The sequence below is a fragment of the Mauremys mutica genome, chromosome 1 (assembly GCF_020497125.1).
Source record: "Mauremys mutica isolate MM-2020 ecotype Southern chromosome 1, ASM2049712v1, whole genome shotgun sequence".
NCBI classification, from domain to species: domain Eukaryota; kingdom Metazoa; phylum Chordata; order Testudines; family Geoemydidae; genus Mauremys; species Mauremys mutica.
This window is the reverse complement of record NC_059072.1, coordinates 87,436,935-87,463,445: the sequence shown is the minus strand read 5'-3', so window position 1 is coordinate 87,463,445 and position 26,511 is coordinate 87,436,935. Positions and strand designations below refer to the sequence as shown.

At 43.9% G+C, this 26,511-nt stretch overlaps 1 protein-coding gene across 1 annotated transcript in view; it reads right to left on the bottom strand.

Moving 5' to 3' along the window:
• ANO4 (anoctamin 4) overlaps positions 1 to 24,679 on the bottom strand; it is a 257,266-nt gene extending 232,587 nt beyond the window's left edge. The window contains exon 1 of the mRNA XM_045002152.1: positions 24,547 to 24,679. The gene's annotated coding sequence lies outside the window, so the exon portion shown is untranslated. The remainder of the gene's footprint in view (positions 1 to 24,546) is intronic.
• Positions 24,680 to 26,511: the final 1,832 nt, after the last annotated feature.

Genomic DNA, 26,511 nt, shown 5'->3' with positions numbered 1-26,511 from the left:
TGAGGAGGCCTTCTGTCTCTAGGTGGATTACGGCGAACTTCTGGTGTTGTTGCACCCGAAAGTACTAGGGGCTCAGGGTCCGCAGCACGAATAGGTGAGGAGGTGGTATCAGCTCGTGCTGGGCAAAGGGGTATCTCAGCTGCCGGCGGTAATGGAGGAGAACAGTCAGGAACAGGTGACTCATGATTCGGTGTCTCACCAGGAGGGGTGAAGTCAGACCCCTCAACTGCAGATCCGTCCTGAAGACTGGCATGACCTGGCAACAGCTGATCTACATGTCGCCGCCAGGTAAGATTCTCTGCAGTCCGGACTGTATAGGAAACAGATCCTGTTTGAGTGATGACTGTGGCCGGGACCCATTTAGCTCTGGAAGTATAATTCCGAAGGGTAGGCGACAGTATCGATAAAGCCCCTTATGAGTCACAATAGTCAACAGCTCTTGGGACTTTTCATCGACGTGCATCTGTAAATATGCTTGACTCAGATCAATCTTACTGAACTTTTGTCCCCCAGCCAGGCCTGCGAAGAGGTCATCGATGCGGGGAAGCGGGTATTGCTCTGCACACAACACTGGGTTGACAGTGACTTTAAAATCACCGCAAATCCGGAGAGAGCCATCTTTCTTCACGATTGGAACGATAGGAGTGGCCCATGAGCTATGGGTAACTGGTATTAGGACTCCATTGGTGACCAGGCGCTCCAGGTCTGCTTCAACTTTTGGCCTGATGGCATATGGCACAGTTCGGGCTTTCAGATATTTTGGTGGACTGCCAGGTTTAATGTTCAATGTCACAGTGATTCCCTTCATACTTCCCAAATCATCTCCAAAAACAGCAGCATGTTTCCTTAGTATAGGGGTTAGACTGGTTTCTTCTTTAGTCATCCGGTGCACTTCTGCCCAGTTCAGCTGAATCTTCCCAAGCCAAGACCTACCCATTAAGGCTGGGTAGTTACCTCTCACCACAAACAGTGGCAATTTAGCCGCCCGTCCATTGAGCTCCACCTTAACATCAATAGTGCCCAACATGGGCACAGCTTCACCTGTATACGTCTTCAGAACAGTTTTTGTTGCCTTAAGCGGAAGATGCTGTAGCTTTTCCTTATACACAGTCTCAGGAACCAGCGAGACAGCTGCACCGGTGTCTAGTTCCATGCGTATAGGTTTGCCCTCCAATAAGGGCAACCAATAAGGGGGTTACCCAGTATTCATGTGAGCCCGCTGCCAAAGACAAAACATGCAGTGGCACTTCCTCTTGTGAGGAGGTGTCACCTTGATCATCCTGGGTCTGCTCTAGGGTATGCAAGGTTCCTCTTTTTGTCGGCCAGACCACAGGCCTCTTTTTCTTTTGTTTACAGGCACACTCAATGTGTCCCTTTTTGCCACAGTGTCGACACACCAGGTCCTTACACCAGCATTCTGATGCCTGGTGTCCTGGCTTACCACAGCGGTAACATTCTTGACTCTGCACAGTTTTGTGGGTCGGTTCTTGTGACACTTTTTGCACCCTAGGGGGTGCACCGATGTATTGTGCCTCCCTTGTAGCCAGTTCCATGAAGACAGCAATATCAACAAGCTCAAAACGCTCAGTATACACATGCCACTGCTCTGTATTCTCATCAAAAGGCTCCAGGGGCCTGGTCAGAGTAGCCATGATTTTTAGTTTCACTTTCACAGTCAGTGCAAACAAGCAGCTTTTTTTCTTTGTTTGGTCTTTACCTTGACTTCTACTTCCTTCTGTTACTGGAGCAGCACCAGGATCCCATCCTCGTCGCCAGTGTTATATCCTTGGGGCAGCCGGTGTAGGAAGCAATCACTTGAGGCCAGAGAGCAGACAGCTAACCAAAACCTCCATTTTATTTACAGACACAGAGAGCTCACTCAGCCGGTTGAAACCGGCTGAGCTATCCCTTAATAGTCTAACTCAGTTGCCATAGTAACAAAACCCATGACAACCAAATACACAACAGGAACAGCCCTAATATTTTTTAAAAATCGTTTAAAAATAGTGAAATAATAATACTAGTGATGGGGGTGATTCAGTTTTGGATACACAATTTGCGACACCTTAAAGGTGCACTTACCCCAAACAACAGTCTGGAGTGTATGCCAAACCCACAGTGCTGGTGACTGATGTTGAAGGATGACTCCTCCTGCTATAGACACATCACTGATAGTCTGGAACTGCAATGCAAAGTGCCTGTCCCTGCTCCTGTCACAGTTGTCTTTGTGCTCTCCCTGGTCCCGTGGAAGGATCTGGGGCACCAACTTTTCTCATTGCTCTCTTTCGGTTCGTAGAGGAGTCTGCTGCTACCCCAGTGCCATCCCTGTCCCCGGGAACTAATCTCCAACAGTCACAAGCTCCTTGCTTTACCTGCTTCTGATGCCACTGGGACCACAAGGAGGCATTCTGTTGGGAGAAGAGCTCCCCACGTGCCCAGCTAAGCTACCCCTTCCCTGCTGCCTCTGCCTCCTCTGGCTCTACAGAAGGGAGCCTGAGGATTGAAGAATCACTGCCCCCAAAGCACCCTCCCTCTTGATCCCTGGCCCTATAGACTGAACTAAGGGTTGGAAACCTTCTTCCCTTCTGCATGTGAATGACATGGTGGGGAGCCTTCAGACTCCTCTGCTTTACTTCATCTAGTTGAGGAGAGATTCAGCCTCCAGGCCCTTTGCTGTCCCTGGCCCTGGTGAGGGGACCGTTCAGCTCACCCTGTTCACTACCTGCTTCCTCCTCCTTTCTCCTGTCTCTGTCTAGGGCCCTGGGAGAATGAAAAGAGAATGCATTGGTTCACAGTTGAAGGGAATCACCAGCATGACTTCTTGTCTCTTTCCCTCCCCAGTTCCATGCAGAGATCTGGGGTGGGCAGGGGGAAGACACCTTTTTGAGCTCAGTGCAGGGGCAAAGACATTTTCCCACTGGCCTTCTGGTCTTCTCCATACCTTCATGAAGGGATTCTGGAGTAGCTGGGAAAGCAGAAGGGTGGAGGAAACACATGCCCTTTGGTTCAGGGCAGGGAGTGATAACAGACCATTCCAACGGATATCCTTGCTGGCTCCCTCTGAGTCCTGGGGTGTGTGGAAGACAGTTTTCCATGATCCCATTCCACCTTCTATCATTTGTTCCCCTCTCCCAGCCTTGCTCCTGACACCTATGGCACTGTTAACTGCTACAGTAGAGAACAGACCAATAAAAGGAGATATTTTTTATAAAAGTTGTACTGTCAGCCTGTGTAGAGCTCACTGCTGGATGAGGGTCACCAAGGCAAATGGCTCAACAGAATTTTTAAATAGACTGGATAATTTTATGACCATTTAATTACATTTGCGACTATGCAAGCTATGACAATGTTACCAAGGAAACCAGACCTCAGACTTCAGAGGATTACACTGATCGCCTGAAGGGGTCAAGGAAGGGATCACCCTCCCACATGTCTCAACAGTACAGAATTGGCTAGATGCATTATGAGGGTTATTCATCTTCCTCTGTTAGCATTAAATACTGACCACTGCCAAAGTCAAGATACTACACTAGCTGGATCAATGTTCTGAATTAACACCTTACTTCCTATATATTGTAATGGTAATATTCTATATATTGATCTAGCAGTGCACTTCCTGTATATTGTAATAGTAAAACATAGCCTAGTTTCATCTCATTTATTGGTCTGTTTTTCTCAACTCTACCATTGGATTCTTGTCTTTTTTGTTTAAAGAGCCATTGCTAAACTGAAGTCACACTTAGGCCTGCAATGTGTTTACTCGCTATTGTTCTAAGTAACACCTTAGGTTATTGAAAATGAAAGATTAGAGGGAAAAATAATATCTCCTGTCTTTTTGGTTTGTTTCCTGTTTGTATTCAAGAGTGCTTTGTGTATAGTCAGTTTCACTAATGTGAAGAGAGCCTTTTTGACTTTGAAGACTTCTGCACTAGCCCTGCTCTGTGAGCTCCTGTATACATTTCTCTCCAAGCTCTAGTGCTGCTAGTATCTTGAATTTGTTTGCATTCAAGGATTTTTTTTAAATTTATGACTATATAAAGTACTAAAGTGTATACATTTAAATGCAAGTCTTATGGGGAAATGTCCCTTCCATATCCCAAGCACAATCCAGGAAGGAACCGAAGGGACAAGGCTGGAGTCAGAGTGAATTCTTGGGGAACCACGTGGAAGAGATCGTGGGGGAACTCCAAGACTCCTCAGAGCTTTGTGAGCCATCCTTCCTTCTTACTTACAATTTCAAGAAGTTCCAAAGCATTCACACAATGAGCAAAGTAGTACAAGCTTCCCTACCGAAAGTGCCTCAACTGTAAGCAGGAGGGAACTATAGCTAGGGTTTGTCCTTATGATTGTCACTTCTTAAGCTCTCTGCTTGGCAGCAATTCTCAGCTGTTTTTTCCTCTTAGGGCCCTAGGCTATTCCTGTTTATGTCAGAGATAAAGCCAGGGCAGTTTGAGAATCAGGGAACTGTAATCATCTCCATTACTCCCCTACCTTCCATTTTGATGCAAGAGAAAATCTGCCTCAGTATTTTAAATTAGTCAAAAGGACTAGTATATATTGATATGCCCAATGAAGTCAATTATATATCTAACGGAGACAGCAAGGATCAGCGTGCACTTTAACAATAGGCTTTATTCATACAGGGAATTTTTGCACACTCATGCCTAAGTTCATCTTCGTCAGTCTAACAGCATGCACTGATTAAGCATAAAGCAGTACCTGCAATATTTTTCTCAATACGTATTATGTACCGAAGGAGATTATAGCAACAACAGAGCCATAAATACAATCAATGTTTGAATAAATTTAAGAAAACATCTGACATCATAAAATTAAGCTGAAAGGCAAAGACAAACCTGCTCCTACTGGAGGCTCACCAGACTCAAGATATGGTTTAAATCTTGTGGACATCCCTGATTCTTTTTTCAAAGGTGTATTGGCTTGGCAGTGGATACGGCAGTACAGCTAGAATGGACACCACACTGCTGATGCAAAACACACTGTCAATATAGTTTACTGCAGGGAATTTCACATAAACCTGCTGATCTGTAGAACTCACTCTTTAACAATAAATAAATAAATCTTGAGCTCAATAAGCTTTTCGTTGTGATTGGTATGAAAGTGATGCAGAGATGTTCCTCTAACTCACTTTCTAATATAAGTAAAGGTTCTTTGGGGAAAGAAAAAAAATCTACAATTAGATTTTAAATATTCAGGATTCTTAGTTAACAGGGTTTCAGAATCAACCCTGTTTATTAAACACTGGTTTGTCACCAAAGTCCCTCTTCTGAACCTCACTCCCACATTCCACCCTAAGCGGTATATTCAATTTAGCTAACCTAATTACAGAAAACCAAGCATACAGCCAGATAATTAAATTTGTTTACTTAACGTCTATACTGAGAGTAATTTTCACCAGAAATCAAAAGTTTTAATCTGCAGAGCACCCAGTAAGTGAGCTTTATCTCCGCTGTACACATGAGGAATCTGAGGTAGAGATGTTAAGGCCCTGTCTATGTTGGGAATTGGCCCTGATTTCAGCCATGGGTCTAGTTGTACCAGTGGATACCCTCAGCACAGACAAGGAAACTTGCCCTGGTGCAGCTACAATGATGGCTGAAATTGTGGCAAATGCCCAATGGAGTAGACAAAGCCTAAGTGACTTGCCCAAAGGCCAGACAGCAAATCTCTGGCAGAGTCAGGATCAGAATTTAGGAATCCTAACCTCTAATTGCTATGGCCAGGCCAATGCGCTGTACGTCCCTCTCAAGTAAAAGGCTGACATTCATTCAAAAGTAGTTAAATAATTACAAAACCCACCATCAATTTGTTACAGTTTTTAAAACAAATATATTTCTCTATTGTTCTTTTGATTAATCTTGTTCTGAGTTTCATTGCGATGGCACAGCCAGCTCAAAGAACATTTTCAGCCCATTTTGCTGAAAGCATTTGTTTTCATTAAAATTGATTGTAGCTCAGATAATATTTTTAAAAGGAATCCTGTTCCATGCTTTGAGACAAATCCAGTGTGGCAAAGTACCTGCTTCTCCTTGGCTGGCTCAGTCCCTTTTTGCCTTGGAGACACAGGCTTGGGCAAAGCAAAGACCTTCCCGGCCACGCAGGGTCTGGCTGATCCTTTTCTCAGTCAGTCCCTTGCTGTTTTTCTCCCCTTCTAGGGACAGAGTGCAGTCTTCCTTGCTGGAAGAGTTCAGAGTCTTGCTGCACCTACTCACTGACAGCTTTTTTTTTTTTTCCCTTCCCTCCCCTGCTACCCTGCCAGGGAGGGTTTAAAAAGGTCTCCAGCAATTGGGGCCAGCTGATCCTAATTAGTTCCCTGGTAACGCCTGTTCCAGCTGAACCTAATTTCTCCGTGGCTATCTCCCCTCAATGGATAGGGAGAGGCCTTTTAACCCCTCTGGGACTAATTACTACCCCTCCCTTGGTAGCTATTTGTCCTGGGTTTGCCACACCAGCTACACACGGCGTTGACAGAAACAGGCTCAACCCCACTGTGTTCAGTACAATTGCACCAGCTTACTCCAGTGGTGAATTTAGTACAGAGTTAGAAAAATATAGAAATGGGATGCTCTCTGTGGCTAATGTGAGAGCCTTAGCCACTGATTTCTTCAAAGCCCAACTTTTCATAAAAAGATAAAGAAAAGGCCTTATGATTGTAAAGATAACCAAAGGCGAGCAGAGTGTAAGCCAACTCAGTGTTGTCTTCACTGAGGCTGAAAATAGACAGCTCCTGTACCTCTGCAGCTGCTCTTAGCTTTGCCATGCAGCAGTAGAGTGAAGGTTCTGTTCAGCTTTCATTGCAGCTATTCACAATCCTCTAGGCAACAGTGAAACTGACCCAAATCAGATCCACTTCCTGCCACTGTTACTACTTGACAAAAACTGAGCAGTAGCAAAGGCTGTATTTGTAATTATTCATGGGAGAGAAGGACCCCAAAATAGTCCACCAGCAGAGGAACAGTAGAAGAGATGCTCCCCACCCGTTGGAAGAGTGAGAAGGCTGAAAACCTCTTGTTGTAGCGATCAGGAGGCACTAGAGTTAGGAGGAGACAGAAGATACTTTTTCTTGTCAAGGAAGTGGAAATGGGTGACATTTCAAGTTTGTCAGGCAGACATCCTACAAATAAGAGCTCCCAAACTAAGGGCTCGGTTATTCAATATGGTGCTGCCATGGGGTCTTGCAGGTAGGGCTCCTGGACTTTTTTATCTAGTTTGTGACAGTAAAGGTTGTGGTTCCCTGCTTGAGTATCATTATTTCATTTTGCTGCTCCTTAGTAAGTGGCAGCCACAGGTCATCACCAACTGTTAAGATTTATTTATTTATTTTAAGACTATGACAATGCCTCACTATTTCTTATGACCCAAGTGAGAGACTTAGGGAGAAAATATCTGATGGGGAGAATGGAAGTCCTCTGAATTCGGATGGAGAATGTACCTAGAACTCAGCTCTTCCAAAATTCCAATAATGTTCCTTTCATTAATTTACAAGTACCCATTAGCCTACATCCGATGAAGTGGGTTTTAGCCCACGAAAGCTTATGCCCAAATACATGTGTTAGTCTCTAAGGTGCCACAAGGACTCCTCATTCTTTTTGCTGATACAGACTAACACGGCTACCACTCTGAAACCAAGTACCCATTAGTTTGTGGCCAGCCTGAGCCTTTGCTTTCATTTCCTTATAATGCCTCCTGTTAACGATTTTTTGTGACATTTGCTTTGTGTGGCAGCTGTGGTGTTTTTAAACTTTGCATTATTTTCTTCCACATCTGACTCACTGTTTTACTTAATTAAGGCTCCAACTCTCTAGATAGATTTAACAACATTTTTCAAATACTTTGAGGGCTTTATAGAAGGAGGACTGATGGCTGTTAATCACTCTTTTCCTACTGGTTTGCCCATAAATTTTTATTTTCAAGGCTGACTGTGATAAAATTAATAAATACACCATAATTTTTTTTTTACAAAAACAGTTCATCCAGCTATTCAGTCCAAGCCTTGTTGTGGATAATATTGACACTTTGCCCACAAGAAATAGATCGCAGTAGAACAACAAGCTTCCACACAGACTTTGTGCATTTTACACTGTGCCTATTCAGTGCTTGTCCTCTCTGCTGAGACTGTCAGATAACAAGGTTCCCAACTGGGCATAGTGGGGTTTTTTTTGTGATGTGGCCTTTAGTTTACTAGGCATCCTTCACCTACGTGAAACTAATTTGCTACAAGACAGCAACAGCTTCTCACTTGAGCTGGGTTCTAGCCAGTGACTCAGAGGTGGAAAGCTCAAAAGCAATAATAATTATTGATCTGGCTCTGGTGTTTTATTTGTTTATTTATAATTTCCCTAAGACTATAATTTAAGTAAGGATTCTTCAGTAATTTCCTTGTAGTAATCCTGATAGCAAAGATCTATTGTAGCTCACTAGTTTAGAGATTACTAAAATAGACTCCTCACATCAATTTTGAGCAGCTCTTTGATAGGATTTATATTGTCCTATGCTAATCCCCTGATAAATGTATCACACAAACTACATGACTCCTGAACATGTATTTGAAGTCTGATACCTGGGTACTTTATGCCTGTGGATGGATGTCTATGACCAGTTTTCATTGACAAATTAATCTTTTTATTTGTCCAGGGTCCTTACAAATTCTTTATTATCTCACAACTCAATAACATTTAAGCACAGAGTTATTAACCTCTAATAATTTATTTTTAAGTGCAATACAGCAGTGTGATCTGTGGAAGAGAATATACTCCTTTAACTGTGAAGGGTTTAGACTAATTGTATTATTCTGGATTCAGATTAAGAAAAAGCATGCTCCAAAACTTGAGAGAAAATAGGATACATTTAAAAGCCATTTGAGAGAGTCATACCAGTGAATGATGCATTTCATTGTCCTGTTTATTTTCTCCTCCTGTTCTTGTCTCTGTGATTTTTCCATGCTGATTCTATGCATCCCAATTCATCAAGTCACAACCCTCTCATCATGCAAACTTCTCTAAAAACTCACTTCTTCCAAAATGCCTTGTAACCGGGTCCTTGCCTGGCCTGCCCCCCTGGTGCTCTGGGCTCCTTTAATAAAGCTCCGTCAGGCTTCTCCTTTGCAGCACCCGTGGTTTATTCACAGAATAGTTCCCACCACCAGCAATACTATATACAAACTTTACAGGCTTTTCTCCTCTTTACAGGGTTTCTCCCTTCTGTCTGGATACTAACCCTTCCCTGACCATTCCCCCCTCTGCACTGGCTGCCAGCCAGGCTTTATAGCTCCTTCCTGAGCAGGCCCACAGGTGCAGCCAGTTTCTGGGGCCAGGCACCAGCCTTCTCCCCAGCCCCAATCCATTTCCTCTGATTGAGGCTGGCTGAGCAGGGGCTGGTTAGGTGCTTCTGCAGCAGCACCCTGCTACATGCCTATAGAAAGCAGATGCATAATTTTAAAAATCCCCAGCTCATGATCTCCCAGCTTTCTATATCTTTCAGACCATAACCCCTTCCGTGTTTATGTACTGTACAGCACTGAGCTAAGGGCCAGATTGTGATACATTTACTCCAGTTTAGTTGCCCTTTATTCCATTAGTGGCCCCATTGGCTTCAGTGGGACTATTTACAGAGTAAAGCAATATTCAGTGAAAGGGTATCAGACTTTGGCCTTCACATATTGTCAGCAGCTATAAATTATCCTTTGAAATGAGGGTGAAAAAATATGGAACAATCTGCCTGCCTGCTGTGCTTCCCTCTAGCCCCCTGATTCCCCAGACCTGTCCTAAAACCCAACTCAAACATCACCTCATCTGTGCTGTCTACAACCAGTGAACTGCTGAGCACACTCCAATTTGCTATTACCACTCCTTCACACGTCATCTTATTGTCATTATTCATTTATACTGCAATAGCACCTAAAGATCTCAATCAGGGTCCCATTGCGCCTGGCACTGTACACACATATAACAAAAGGACAGCCCCTGTCCCAAAGAGCTTACAGTCTTACTACAAGACACAGATGGATAGAACCAGCAGAAGAGGGGAGCACAAGGTGAGACAGTTATGATTAGTGTAATAAGCAGTGATCACATCACTTCAGCTGCCTAACTTGTCTCCTGGCCTCACCTACTTATTCCTTATTATTGTGAACTTTGCAAGACTTTTACATTATCAACACTTTTCAGTACTAAATTGTATTTCACAAAAAAGCTATAATTGATGTGGTGAAGATTTGATAATTTTATGTCACATCAGAGCTAGACACCTTGGATTTAAACTTCTTTGAATACTTATTCTAAAGTCAACTAGGGAGATATCAGTCTATACTGTTGCAAAATCTAATTGAAGAGATTTTGTTGGCTATATCTAACTGCTGCATCTGCCTGAACTGGGAAATACCCTGCAGTAGGGGCAGGATGAAAACAGACAGCATGCATTTTTAATCATAACCGATTTCCTGATAAACTGTAGCACTAGATTCTGTTCCACTCTTTCATTAAGGATTTTCAATCACTCCAACTTCTAGTGATATTCTTTATACAAGATCAGACAATCTGCAGTGTCTCTTTCATTCCCTCATTAATTGAAGAACCTGCCTCTGAATTATCTCATCTCACTTGGTGTCTGAACATACTCAGCAAAACTGAAATAGTAAAACCAGAAAGATTAAAATTGTAAAATGTGTGGAGCATATGGCACTTCTTGGGGTAGAATTCCGTCCGTGTGTCACATTTTCTGCTAACAGGAAATCTCACGTTTCTAGGCTTGCACAGAATTTGACCTTTTCCATATGTACCACAAGTTGTAGCATAGCCCGTTTTCATGGATGAACTAAGAGTGCCTTGACATTGAAATGAAATGGTCTCAGCTGGAGGGCAAGGATGCTATACATGTAAGGCCCAGTCCGACTCCAATTGAAAACTCTTCTTTTCTTTAGTGAAACAAGATCAGATTCTTACTAACTAATAACTACCAATGTACAGTAATCTATCCAGCACCCTTGGTTGCTGCTGTTCTTAGAGCTCCTCCACACAACGCGGCTGCCTCAACTTCTCAGCATTTCTTCAAGACAGAAGACATTTTTAAACACAATTACATATCAAAATACTTAAATCATACATTCTAATATAACATCTACTTGATGGGGCTCCCTGTTCCTTCAGTAATAACCATATCTGGAGCTATGAAATGCCTCTCTGCCTTTGCCCACAGAGCAATTTTTCCACTGTGTCCTTACTAGTTTTCCACAAGACCTCTGCCTTATTGAGTGCAAAAGATGGATGCTGCTCGGGGAATAAATCAAGGTCATGTAGTGAAGGAGGCTGCTGTTTGTAGGGCCCCTGCCTCATATGTTGCAGAAGTTGGAAGGTGTGCTGTGAATGAGGTAGGAGGCAGGAAGAGAAAGGAGAGTCCCAGGGCTGAGGCATTTGAATGCCACCCTGGAGAATTGGAATCTATCCCTGACCCTGCCATAGAGTTCCTACATGATGCTGGGCAAGTCACACAAAGCAAACTTTTCAGGTGTGGCCACAAATTGTGTGTTCCTCATTTTCTGAGTGCCCAACTTGAGATACTACAGGCCAGATTAGCTGCAGTGCTGGATACTCTCACCTGCTACTGAAGTCAAAGCAAGCTCTGCTCTAATTATATAAATGCTAGAAAATGTGAAATATTTTCAAAACATCAGGTGCTAGGCATTTGAAATTCAGCACCCAAAACTAGTGGACCCTTTGAACCTTAATCTCTCTGGGCCTCCCCAGATATAATAAAATACTAAAATGATAAAGGGAATAATAATACCATTTTACCTTGGAAGGTAGTTGGGAAGATAAATTCATTAACATGTGACAAGCACTCGGGTACTATGGTGATGAGTGCCATTAAAAAGTCCATGATGAAATGTATCATTCTTTATTCAGAGCAGGGGCTGAAGGGCAAGCAGTAAATAATGCATGGTGTCTCACACACTGAATCATGAAGACAAAAAGAAATATTGAGCAGCCACCCATTTGAGGAGCACAGTCCATATTGTGCACTGAATGAGGTAGGAGTCACATGGAAAACATAGTATGTAATCATGTAATTAAAGACTGTATCGCAGGGGTCGGCAACCTTTCAGAAGTGGTGTGCCGAGTCTTCATTTATTCTCTCGAATTTAAGGTTTTGCGTGCCAGTAATACATTTTAACGTTTTTAGAAGGTCTCTTTCTGTAAGTCTATAATATATAACTAAACTATTGTTGTATGTAAAGTAAATAAGGTTTCAAAATGTTTAAGAAGCTTCATTTAAAATTAAATTAAAATGCAGAGCCCCCCAGACCGGTGACCAGGACCCGGGCAGTGTGAGTGCCACTGAAAATCAGCTTGCATGCTGCCTTCGGCACCCGTGCCATAGGTTGCCTACCCCTGCTGTATCGTAATGCACATGCATAAGGGGACCAAATTAAGATTGCACAGGCAACCTTAATACTGGTATTTCCTAACTCACGTATGCTTGAGTTTGCACCTTTAACATTCTTTTAATATAATGATTTTGTATGGAATATATACAAGAATTCAATGTAGTATTCACAATGGATAAAATTCTCTAATCGCAGGCATTTCTATAAATGCAGCTCAGAAGACTTAAATGCTAAGCGTAGTCCTTAAAATGCATTTTGACCCTGAAGTCTCTAAACTAATAAGGTGACTTGTTTTGCAATAATTAAACAGGACACCCTATTTGAATTCTGACTCACTAAGCCCAGCATGCACTGTAACAGTGTGAAAACAGGAATTTTAGATTGTCTGAAAATCTCAATAGCCTTTCATAGCATGCAGTGGAAAGGCAAACAAATAGGAAGTTTTAAATAAACAATAGAAAATAGCAATGGTACCAGAAGTTACTTAGCAAACAGATCCTAAATACGGCTTTGTATTTTGTAACAACATGGTAAACCTAAAAGGACCCCAATTAAAAAAAAAATCATACTTCTGCCTGAATTTTTTTTACTTGTTACAAGTCATATTTAAAATGACAGACTAAGATTAGAGGGGTTTATTTTACAGTTTACTTTGTGTACTTGACTGCACTTTAGATATAGGAAATTTCAGTGTTTCCCCCGAATAACCAATCAAGATGGGAAGAATGGTTGAGGTAATATGGCACTAGAATGGGACTTAATAGACCTGGGTTCAACTCAGCCACTGACTTCCCGTGTGACTTGGGGCAAGTCACTCAGACTTTTTTTTAAAGGTAGTTAGGTGCCTAAAGATGCAGATATGTGCCTAATGGGATTTTCCAAAGCATCTGCTTCCGACAGTGGCTAGTGCTGGGTGCTTCAGAGGGAATGAACAGAACAGGCAATCATAGAGTGATCCATCCCCTATCATCCACTCCCAGCATCTGGCAGTCAGGGATTTTGGGACTCCCAAAGGATAGGGTTGCATCCCTGAGTATCTTGGCTAACAGCCATTGATGGACCTATCCGGAGGCACTTACCTAATTCTTTTCTGAACCACTTATAGTTTTGGCCTTCAAAACATAACAAAGCCACATATACAACCCCAAGATAGCTTGACAACTATAAGAATTTTAAAATCACAAGTTATACATCCTCCAGTCATGACAAAGAACGAAAGAACGAAAGAAAATTTGGTTCTTTTTATGTGCCTCTTTGTTCCTGTACTCAAATGACCAGGCAAAAGTGGGACTGATTATCAGTTTACTAACAGGAGAAGCCCTGGACTGGATATCACCCCTTCTGGAACAGGCGGACTCATTTCTTGACCATTTCAAAGAAGTCATCTAATTCTTCTTGCTCATATCTGATGGCCCATGAGGCCCACACCACCGAAGCCACCCCGCATTTCCTCATGCAGAGTTCACAGTCTGCCTCAGCCTATGCATCCTACCTCTAGCATCTGTCCGCCAACACCGCCTGGAATGAGGCAGTAGAGTTTGATCACTTTCCTCCAGGGCTGAGCATCACCATAGAGGACAAGCTGGCTCAGGTCAACCCTCACTACTGAGCTGTCATCCTACCTCAAGCTCTGTATCTCAGTAGGAAACAGGCTGCTTGAGCAATGCCTGGAGAAGAGGACTTACACTGGCCCCCAGCCTAGTACCACAACCTCCTGAACATGCATTCTGCCCAGACCCAGACCAGAGCCCATGAAAAGCCACACCACTCGAAGTCACCTCACAGACTGAGAGAGAGCCCCAGTGCTGGACTGGCCACTCTATTTGTACTGCAGAGGGTGTGGCCACTTTGCTTCGGGGTGCCGCCACACATTCAGCCTGGCCACGGTACCAGTAAACGACCTTGTGCAGCCTTGATAGAGGGGTCATGGCTGGACATAACAAGGAGATCAGGGTCCCCAAACAGACCTCCCTGTACTACCCACATGTGCTAGGGTTGCCAGGTATCCAGTTTTTGAACCGACAGTCCAGTAAAAAGGGGACCTGTACTGTGTCCAGTCAGATGTTCTGACCAAACACCAAAAGTCCAGTTACCACAGGCAGACAGGGGAGGGAAGGTGCCAGGTCATCAACCAGCACCAGCCCTTGCTTAGCCGGGGCTGCCTCCTACCTGCATCTTGTGAGCAGGCAGCAGGCTCTGTGTTAGGGGCTGCAGCTCCTGTCCCAGCCCCAGAACAGAGGGAGCCCAGATTGGGGAGGCGAGCGGGAGGGCAATGGAGAGGATCGAGCAAAGAGGAAGGGAGAGGGGGAAGAGCAATGAGCTACAGGGGGAGGGTAGGAGACGAGCGGGGGGTAGGGCCTCGAGGGAAGAGGCGGAGGAGGGGCAGGGCACTGGGGGAAGAGGTGGAGCAGGAGGTTCCTGTGCTTCTGCTATAGTGTCCAGTTTTCAGAAATTAGAAAGTTGGCAACCCTAGCATGTGCCACAGCACTAGCAGATCCCCATCAGCCCCACTTGCAAGTCCAGTTCTGGGGCCAGCCCCAGTCGCATCCAAAGTAAACTGCACCTTGTTTGCACTCTGCCTTTTTCTGGACACTGGAGGCCCAACTGGCCTTTGAATAATTGAAGGCGGCCTTCATTTCAACCCCTGTTAATGCACCCAGACCATCCAAGCCTTTCATCATGGAGACAGACAGGGTCACTTATGCAACTAGGGCTGTGCTATCACAATAGCAGGAGGCTGCAACGGCAAGCCAGACATGCTGTCCCACAAAAGGGGGTATCTCGCAGTGGATAAAGACTATAAAGCTGGCAGATCAGGTGCCAATTCATGCCAAGTTCCCCCCTGTCTCAACTAAACACTGACAGATTCAAAGCTGAAATCTGTCTGGCTCACTTGTGGGTTAATATTGATAGAATAGGTCAGGGGTGGGCAAACTTTTTGGCCTGAGGGCCACATCTGGGTATGGAAATTGTATGGCGGGCCATGAATGCTCACGAAATTGGGGGTTGGGGTGAGGGAGGGAGTGAGGACTGGCTGGGGGTGTAGGCTCTGGGGTGGGGCTTAGGGGTTTAGGGTTGCATGAGGGGGGTCTAGGTTGGGACCAAGGGGCTGTGACGGCAGATGGGGGATTAGGGCTGGGGCAGGAGGTTCAGGTCCAGGACAGGGTCGGGGGTGCAGGCTCCGGGCAGCGCTTACCCTCAAGCAACTCCCAGAAGCAGCGACATGTCCCCTATCCGGCTCCTTAGTGGAGGCATGGCCAGGTAACTCTACGCGCTGCCCCTTCCACAGATGCCGCCCCTGCAGCTCCCATTGGCTGCAGAAAATGTTTGGACTCTATCGAAAGCTAGTGAGCTGCGTGCATTAATCTTACTTGTAATATCTGTATTCCATATTGTAATGTAATATTTGAGCAGCTGTAGTGTGAGCCTCTGACTGTATGAATCACCAAATCACCATACAGGAGAAGGACATTAATTAAAATGAAGAGATGCTCTTCTACAGAAATAGTATGTCCCTCCCAAAACAAAGGCTATGGTTGTATTTTACACCTGGAAACTCTCTACATCTAGATTGAGAAGTCATCAACAAAGGAACTAAAGACTCTTATTGTTGTTCTGCTCTTCTCCTTGTGAAGATGAGTCATACAAGTGGACTCCTCCCATCAGCTGAGTTTGCAGCTGAGAGCCCATGGCAGGAAGGGGATAAAAACCCCAAACAAATGGAACTAAGAAGCTCTATGTTGCTGGGACTCTGGGGGACGGGCAGGGAGTTTCCTAGACAAAACCAAGAAATCCCCAGCTGCTTAGCCAAGGTTAACCCTAAAAGACAAATAGAGTTGCTGATTATAGACACCTCTGTTACCCTTTAAAACCTAAGACTAACACATTTGTGTTTCTATATTTGCTTGCTTTAACCTTGTAAATAACTCTCTAATTTCCTTTTCCTATTTAGTAAATATTCATATAGTTTATTATAGGATTGGCTACAAGTGTTATCTTTGGTCTGAGATCTAAGATGCAACTGACATAAGGTAAGTGACTCTACCTTTGGGACTAGGAGTAACTTGGTGGCTGAACTTTGTGACTTTGTCCTCACCCACAACTATTTCACATTTGGGGACAATATATACCCAGTGGCGGCTCCAGGCACCAGTGCTCCAAGCACGTGCCTGGGGTGGCAAGCCGTGGGGGGCGCCCTGCCAGTCCCTGCGAGGGTGGCAGTCAGGCAGCCATCATTGGTTTGCCTGCGGGAGGTCTGCCAGTCCCGCGGATTCAGCAGCAATTCAGCAGTGAGTATGCTGAAGCCGCGGGACCGGTGGACCTCCCGCAGGCGAGCTGCTGTATCTGCAGGACTGGGGACCTCCTGCAGGTGTGCCGCCAAAGGCAGCCTGCCTGCCGTGCTTGGGACGGCAAAAAAGCTAGAGCCGCCCCTGTATATACGTTCAAGTCAGCAGCACTGCTATGGGTACCCGCATGGCCCCACAGTTTGCCAACATTTTAATGTCTGACTTAGAACAATGCTTCCTCAGCTCTCATCCCCTAACGCCTTCTCTACTTGTGCTACATTGATGACATCTTCATCATCTGGACCCATGGAAAAGAAGCCCTTGAGGAATTCCACCGTGATTTGAACAATTTCCATCCCACCATCAACCTCAGCCTGGACCACTCCACACAAGAGATCCATTTCCTAGACACTACAATGCTAATAAGTGATAGTCACATAAACACCACCCTATACCGGAAACCTACTGACCGCTATACTTACCTGCATGCCTCCAGCTTTCATCTAGACCAGGGGTCCCCAACCCCCGGTCTGCGGCCCGGTACCGGTCCGCGGCCTCTTAGAAACTGGGCCGCGAACCGACCCAGTGGACCTCCCGCAGGCGTGGCTGCGGGAGGTCTACCCGAGCCGCAGGACGAGCGCTCCCTCCGCAGTCATGCCTGCGGGAGGTCCACTGCTCCCGGGGCTCCGGTGGACCTCCCGCAGGCATGACTGCGGACGGTTCGCTGGTCGCGCGGCTCAGCTGGACCGCCCGCAGGCACGCCTGCGGCAGCTCAACCGGAGCCAGTGGACCTCCCGCAGGCGTGCCTGTGGGCGGTCCAGCTGAGCCGCGCGACCAGCGAACCGTCCGCAGTCATGCCTGCGGCAGCTCAGCCGGAGCCGGTGGACCTCCCGCAGGCACGCCTGCGGGCGGTCCAGCTGAGCCGCGGGACGAGCGCTCCCGACCGGTCCCTGGTCCTGAAAAGGTTGGGGACCCCTGATCTAGACCACATCACACGATTCATTGTCTGCAGCCAAGCTCTAAGATACAACCGCATTTGCTCCAATCCCTCAGACAAACACCTACAAGATCTCTATCAAGCATTCTTAAAACTACAATTCCCACCTGCTGAAGTGAAGAAACAGATTGACAGAGCCAGAAGAGTACCCAGAAGTCACCTACTACAGGACAGGCCCAACAAAGAAAGTAACAGAATGCCACTAGCCATCACCTTCAGCCCCCAACTAAAACCTTTCCAGCACAACATCAAGGATCTACAACCAATCCTGAAGGATGATCTCTCACTCCCACAGCTCTTGGGAGACAGGCCAGTCCTCGCTTACAGACATCCCCCAAACCTGAAGCAAATACTCACCAGCAACCACACACCACACCACAAAAACACTAACCCAGGAACCTATCCTTGCAACAAAGCCCATTGCCAACTCTGTCCACATACCTATTCAAGGGACACCATCATAGGACCTAATCACATCAGCCACACCATCAGGGGCTCGTTCACCTGCACATCTACCAATGTGATATATGCCAGCATGTGCCAGCAATGCCCCTCTGCCATGTACATTGGCCAAACTGGACAGTCTCTATGCAAAAGAATAAATGGACACAAATCAGACGTCAAGAATTATAACATTAAAAAACCAGTCAGAGAACACTTCAACCTCCCTAGACACTCAATTACAGACCTAAAAGTCGCAGTTCTTCAACAAAAAAACTTCAAGCCCAGATTCCAACGAGAAACTGCAGAACTGAAATTAATTTGCAAACTGGACATCATTAAATTAGGCTAGAATAAAGACTGGGAGTGGATGGGTCATTACACAAACTAAAAATTATTTCCCCATGCTATTTTTCCCCTACTGTTACTCACACCTTCTTGTCAACTATTTGAAATGGGCCATCCTGATTATCACTACAAAAGTTTTTTTTCTCCTGCTGATAATAGCCCACCTTAATTGATTACTCGTTAGAGTTGGTATGGCAACCCCCATTTTTTCATGTTCTCTGTATAGATATATCTTCCTACTGTATTTTCCACTGCATGTATCCGATGAAGTGGGTTTTAGCCCACGAAAGCTTATGCCCAAATAAATTTGTTAGTCTCTAAGTCCCATAATTACTCCTTGTTCTTTCTGCTGATACAGACTAACACACTACCACTTTGAAACTTGAATCTTGCTGTGATTCTTGATTGTAAAGGCCACCTTGTCTGGGTGGCAAGACAGACTGGAGTATCCAAGGAGAATGTCTGCGACTCCATTTAAGGCTGTTAAAGTACTTGAAGAATTTGCACTTAGTGCAGTTTGTCAGTGAAATCTAAGTTTAGAACTCATGACTAATTTGGGGTTTGTGTCCTGGTTTTCTAACAGTCTGCCATGAAGTTGGAACTCATGCTGTTGCACCACGGTTAGGAGTGTCACAAAGACCATTGGGGTAATTCTGAGACCGTGTTTATGTCCCAGAAGATCCGTCTCACCTTGCAATTCTCTAACTATTCCACGACTGACTCCAGCCAGCCACTTCAGGCAGTGGAAGATGATAAAATTGATTTTGCAGCATTTCTGTTGGCCAAGATTGCATGTCTCTGTTAGGTCCAACTTTGACTCTTGCAAGGCATGCTGCTGGACAAAGATCCACTGTACTAAATCTCTGGGCACCACGGTCCCACTACCTACTCCTTCCTAACCCTAGGAGTCCATATTTATGGACTCCATTTTAGACCCCCCACTCCAACTTTCAGGACCACACAGCCATACTTGTAGTCATTGATCTCCTGCCCACTTCATGCACTGCTGGAAGATGCCCACAGCGCAAATGACAGCCTGTTTGTTCCTTGATCCTGTCTTTAAGCCCCACAGATTAACCTCCAACATCATGTCTGAATGGATCAAAATATGTCTGCCACTTCTGGCAAGAGTTATTCGGCCTCTTGAAAATCAACCTGCACTCTCCATAGCATATCACCCCGCAAATGGATGGGCAATCGGAATGGGTGAATCTAATTTTGGAGCAGTATCTCTGTTGTTTTATTAATTGCCACTAGGATGACAGGTCCAAGTTTTACCTTTTGCAGAATTTTCTTGTAACAACTCTGATCACAAATCCACCCACCAAAGCCCTTTCTTTTCCAAAGATGGCTTCCACCTCCAACCCTACCACTGACTTCTCACATCCCTGCAGCCTCTGACCTTGCTAAACACCTCCACCATGTCCAGGGGGAACTGAAATCCCAGTTGGATGCTGCCAAGAAGGACTATAAGCACTTCACCAACTGCCATCATTGAGTTGCCCCTCTGGTTGCTGTTGGGGACAAGATATGGCTGTCCACACAACGTACGGACACTTCCTATCCCTCCTGAAAACTCGACTGCTGGTACCTTGCACCCTTTCTGGTCATTCACCTTCTGTCTCCAGTTGCTCCCCAGGATGCAAGTGAACTCTGTATTTCACATCTTCCTTTAATGAAATACACACCCAATTGCCTCCCCAGATGAAAACAGCCTCATTGCCCCTCTTGTCATGGTGCAGAGACAAGAGGAGTATCTCATAAGGCAAATTCTTGATTCCAAGATCTTTCCAAAAAAGGTCCTATACCTGGTTGACTGGGAGGGAGGGATATGGCCAGGAGGAATGCTGCTGGGAACTGGCTACTGACATCCAAGCTCCTGACATGCTACATGAATTTTCATCAATCCAGTCCTGACAAACCTGGCCAAAGAAACCTGAGAGTTGCTCTTGAAGAGGGGGTAATATTAGGTAAGCCCTCAACTACAGCCTGCGATGACTCATCCCTCGGCAGAACCTGTGATGACTCATCCTTCAGCTGTACAGCAGCAGCCAATTCATGAGCAAGGACTGGGTCAGATGACCCCCCAGGACAGCTATTAAATCCCACAGGAAGAGCAGCAAGCCAGTCTGTGCAATGTCATCACATGGTTGGACACTCTCCCTCACAGTGTTATGGCCTACCCCAGCTTTCAGCCTGCCCCGTTCCTGCCAGGAGGCTTCCAGCCTGCTCTCACTAGCTATCCACCTTCTGCGTTAATTTAAAAGTGAAAATGACTCCATTTAAATTTCCCATAGAGTTTCATATTCACAAACCCCAAAACAAATATACCTATAGATTAAGAGATTGCTTTAATAGTTTGCTCTAGCCGAATAGGCATGGGGCCAAATTTTGCTCTGCTTCATCAATATAAATCTGGAGTAACTCCGTTGGCTTGAATAGAGTTACTCCAGATTTACATGAGTGTAATTGAGACCTGAATTTGGTCTGTGGTCAGGTTTGCCTAATAAAATATGGGAGAGTAGTTTAAAGTGTATGCATGTCTGCTACAGGACAGGATCATAAGATAGGGCAATTTCTACATAATTTATAATACTGAAACATTTGGAGTTTATGTTTCACAGGAGAGAAAAGCCAGTACTGTGTATAACAGAAAAAGAAAAGGCAATAGGATGTGATTAAATATATAGCAAGAAAACTGAAAATGTTACATGGAAATCAAGTGAGCTATTTGTAAATGAAGTTCTTCTGTATGTTAAATACTTGCTATAAATGTGTAGGACTGAGTATTTGTAGAGTCTTAGGTGAGTATAAACCTTTAAAGAACCTGGTCCCATGGCTAAATCAAGATGAAGAATGCACATTAAATATAAATATAGAAAAAATAATGCAGACTTCATCAGACCAATGGGTGTTTTTAGCTCACTAAGGAACAGGGCTTTCTCTTTTTTTTTTTTTTTTTCCTTTTTTCCCCTGCAGTTGTTTTCTATGCAGACTTCAGACACTCTGCAAAGGAATTAACATGACACCATGCTGTGAGACAGGGAAGTACTGTGTGCACAGCCCCAAATCAGAGCATTCCTTCACAGGATTTATGAGAATTAAAAAGCATTCATACTTATGAAGACAATGTTAGGTTAGCAATTTCCCCCTCATCCTTAGCCCCCATATTTTTTTCTATCATTATGTTTTACACCCTGATCCTGCAGTGGGATTTGCTAGCACAGACTATTGACAGAGACACACAGTTTGTTGATTTCAGTGGGACAGAGCATAGACATAAGTGTCAACACTAGCACATTCTATTGCAAGATTCAGCTCTGAATATTGAGGAGCTAAGTTATGATTAAGTAAATTTGATCATTTCTTCTCCCTCTCCCCAACATGGAAAACTTTTTAGAAAAAGATAAGTGGGAACACATAGCCTGATGTAGTTTTGGCTTTTCAACTATTTTTCATTGCACTGGTAAGACATGATTTTGTGTCTAGTTTTTAAGAAATAATAAAAATAACTTTTGCAAGAAATTCATTTTTCAAATGTATATGTCATTTGTGAGAGAAGGCCTAGTTAGCTGTTTGCTGGGAGGAGAAGTTGTTTTGGGGAGTGGGAAAAAATGTGGTTTTGTAATAATCTTTTTTAAAGTATGTATGGTACAGTGTGTTATTTTTTTAACTCTAATCTTTAAAAGTTTTCAAATTCAGCTGCCTTGAATCAGTTACCCAGACTTGTGCAAGCATTTTTACAAATATTATGTATATATTTTAAACAAAGTTTACAAAAATATTACAGGGAACAAAACAGTATGTATGGATATAGTTTTACACACACACACCACACACACCACACACACACCACACATACACACACAACACACACACTTGTTATATTCAGTCAATACTGTATGTCAACAGCGATCTGAATCTACTCTGTCAAAAGTAATGTCAGAACTTGCTAGCACTGGAGACGATAGTTCCATGTGTGCATTAGGAAGACTTCTGCTGGTTTCAATAACACAAAGTTACTTCTACATTTTAATTACAGTCACTAGAAATTAATAAAATAGAATGAAAATAAACCAAATAGCCTCTATTTACCCATGTCAAAAAACACAATAATCCCCATGCATTTGAAAGCACAGAATGTTTTTGGTACCATGCAGCACCCAAGCACTTTAGCAGTGCTTTGCTAAAACATTTTGAAAGGACAAAACCTCTCTGTACTGCACAGGTGTCTTAGTAGAGAAAGATAACAGACATCTTTACCTCCCACAGATACAGCAGCAGGGCAGGAGCCCAAATCTAGGACACGGCAGAACTCCAGCACTCAACAGCACATTAGGGAGGGAGACAGGAAACGGTATTGCACCAACCGGTGCATCACGCTCTCAAGATGTCATGGTCTGCAGGCTAGGGAGCCTCAACTGTCTGGCATGTGTAGTGTCTTCTGCAACACATACTAACTGTTGGTGCACGCTGCTCTGTTTCAGTGCAGCTACCCACACATAGAGGTATGTATACGGTCCCATCACCATAGTATCTAGCACCTCCTACAACTACCGCACAAACAGCGAGCCCTGCCTACTCCTATCAATAAAGGCAGGATTGGGCCCAAAGTGTTGAAAAGAGATCCAGGTGGTTATATGGCAATATTTAAAGTCTTCACTCACTTTGGAGGAGAAAGATAAACATCTACAGTTTACCCAAATAAAACACATTCACAGGCTACATCACTAACAAAAGATTTCTTTATTAAGGAATCCATAATTTATTACACATTCAACAATGAAAACTGATTTCCAGGCAGCAACATCTCTCTAGTTTACCTCAATAAGAGAAAATTCCAAGTTAAAAGAAACTCTGTCCTTATCCTTCCTCAGTGAACAAAAGGGGTTGCAGCATATCTGTATGTTGCCTTGCTTGTAGGTAGCTGTGCAAGGACTTATATCAGCCTGTAACAAGCTTGAACTCGTTGTATCTTATCCCGTCAGAGGACCCCCGATGATTTAGCAAAGTGTTTATTATTCTTACACTGTATAATGGAAATGCATAGATAATCCACATTATGGATTCACAATATGAAATACATTTAGTCATAAGAAATATTTGCATACTATGGTTTCCTGATACCAAATATGCTGGAAAAATATTCTTTAAAAAAGGTACCAGTTTGCCTTTGTGCTGTCATCATTTTAATCCTCAATGGCTCAACCTCTTTTTAGAAACAAATACCTACAGGACATATTTTCTGTTATGGACTAAATAACAACCTTCCTATTTTTTGTTTTTAAAATCAGAGTTGTTAACATAGTATGAAGCATGGATGAAGTAAGCTAATGATTTCTCTTACTGAAACGTAAAAGGCATTTTTTCCTCTGAAGAGTTATAAAAGCACTTTAAAAGGTGAAGGATTTAGAATCACACAGATTACAGATGGAAAGACCTGGTAGGTCATTTAGTCAGTTCCCCCACCCCACCAGCCCAGGCAAAGTAGATTTGTAGGATTCAGCTTAGAGTGAATGTTACCGTCCAACTTGCAGATGCCTGAAGAGAAAGGTTTATACTGGAAATACTGACAGAACCTTCCTTAACTATGGTGATGATAGCAATCATTGGCACAATCCACATGTGTGTGCCACACTTAAAGATGAAGAATTACAGAGTTTTCTAGATGGCTAGTCAAGTGCGGGCTTTTTTGTCCTTCCAGTATTGTGGTGCAGATCTTTATGCATGAGTCACCTTTATCAAATCTGTAATTTCATTCAGTTACACAGAATGCCTGTAACATTGCTGCTGCTTACAACCATGAACACGTTCCCATGCCGCCTGTTTCAAGGACAAAGAGATAGGGCTCAGATTTCAACCAGTATTTAAAAGCTCAGGCTTTTAGGAGAAAAATAAAGAAAAAGTTTTATTTTAGTTGGCTAAAACCACTGCAATATGAAGCAGATGAAAATGAGCATTAGATACTGAATGAAGGTCACTAGGCTTAGCTGAGCATAGAAGGGGAGGGAGAGAGGGAGAGAGCACTGCAGCAGAGAAGCTATGCTCAGCCAATACACGCTGGCACTTACCATCAAAATAGAAAGATCCAAAGAGAATCAGATTAAGGATCCTTTTTATATATCTTCAGTAGAAAGACATCCAAATAAAGCTCCGACCACAGCTGTCCAGACTCGGGCAAGATAGTGTGATGATATACATAAAATACTAATACATAACCGGTAAGTCCTTTCAGCCTTCCAAAACCTGTAAGCAGTTTGTGCTGCACAAGCTATGTTAAGAAGTCTGAAGAAAATTGCTACATAGCTCTGCAGTTAAAACAGACTGTTGTATTTCCTCAGTCACTCAGGCTGCTCTGTTTTCATCTTCATAGTCTCGCAATTACATCCTAGAGGTGGGCCTGGGGGTGGGGAAAAAAGAATTCTCTTCCAAGTGGAAAGGAACCGAGACCGCATCAATATTCTTAATCAGTCATTGCAAACAACCAATCAGAAGAGCTTGAGCTGTGTCAGCATGACAGTTGACCAAAGCACTGACAGCAGAACACTGAGGCAAACCTCACATTCCACTGCTTATACAAGAACACTCACAGGGTAATCTGCTTCTTAACCCCATTGAGGTTTTATTTTCACCTACACAAATAAATTGACCTCACGTGCCGTGGCTTCCCTTCAAAGGATAAAGCATGAAAGATACCCAAAATGAGGTCTTCACATTGCTGCTCAGATACACTAGCGTCTAGGTCTCTGCAGTCATACTAAAGCCAAGACAAATAAACAAACAAAAAACACAGAATAAAAGTTTGAGACTTAATTTTCCCCTATCTTCTAGTATTGTTAACCCAAAGTCTGCTAGCCATTATCTATTATGTATACAGGAGAAGCACTGAACATTGCCACCTCTCAAAGATTTATTTTATTTTACCCTAAAAAGGAAAGCACACTAAAGACTCAAAAGCAGGGATTTTGTTGCTGGCAATTAGCCTTGTGAAAATCAGTACAGTTTGCAACATGATTTTATTGGACCTCCATAGTAGCAGATCTATGTGGCTGTATATGCAAAAGTTTCATCAATTAAAATTATTGTTGGATTAAATACTTTGGTGCATATGGTGTGTATCCTACTACAGAAAGACTTAAGGAAATTTGTAGTAGAGATGTACAGGTTTGGAAATATGCACTTTTATGGAGTTTATTTAAAAAACCGAGAGCCTACCCAATCTGTGTATTTAAGTCATGTGGATTTAAGTATTTCACCTGCAGGGGAAATTGCTCCTAATCCTACTGCACGGTGTAGTTCACACTTGGGGCTGGATCTTGGGTTCTATATGGACCTGAATGTGAAATGTAAATCTGAATACTCCCCAAATGGACATATTTTGCAATTAAAAATTATTCTAGATTTTAATGTCCTTTAAAAAACGGTCAGGGATGGATTTTTAACATACCATGAAACGGATTAGAATAATTTCAAAGGGACTGTTTAGGTGTTAGTAACACCGCATTGTGGGGAGAGGGAAAGCTCAAATATTCTGAGGAAGCCAGAATTAATGCAGGTCCAAAACATACCCACAGGTTGTCCTAAAAGAAAGGTCAACAATGGTCAGGGACCCATGGCTGAACCCAGACCCATCTCATTGCCCTCAGCTGGGTTAGTAATGATCCTGATCTCCTGATTGGCTGAAGATGCCAGTAAGTACATTCTTTAATCCTGCAGCAGTCCAGGGTCCCTAGCTGCTCAATACCATTCCACACCCGCAGCTGTGTTTCTGGTCCTGCTCTCTGCTCCTTTTGCTCTCAGCTCCTTCCTTGCTCCAGGCACTCGCTCCTGCCTCCTGCTCCTTGTTCCCTCTCCCTGGCTTCTGGTTCCTGTTTTCCACTCTGACTCTGGGCTCCTGATTCCTGGCTCTCAGCTCCAGTTCATTCTGTAGGTTTGGTATTTGGTTTCTGACCATGGCTCTGGTTCTTGGCTCCTGATTCCATGGCTCCAGCTCACTCCCTGGACTTAATAACTAGGCTCCTGATTTGGGATCTGGC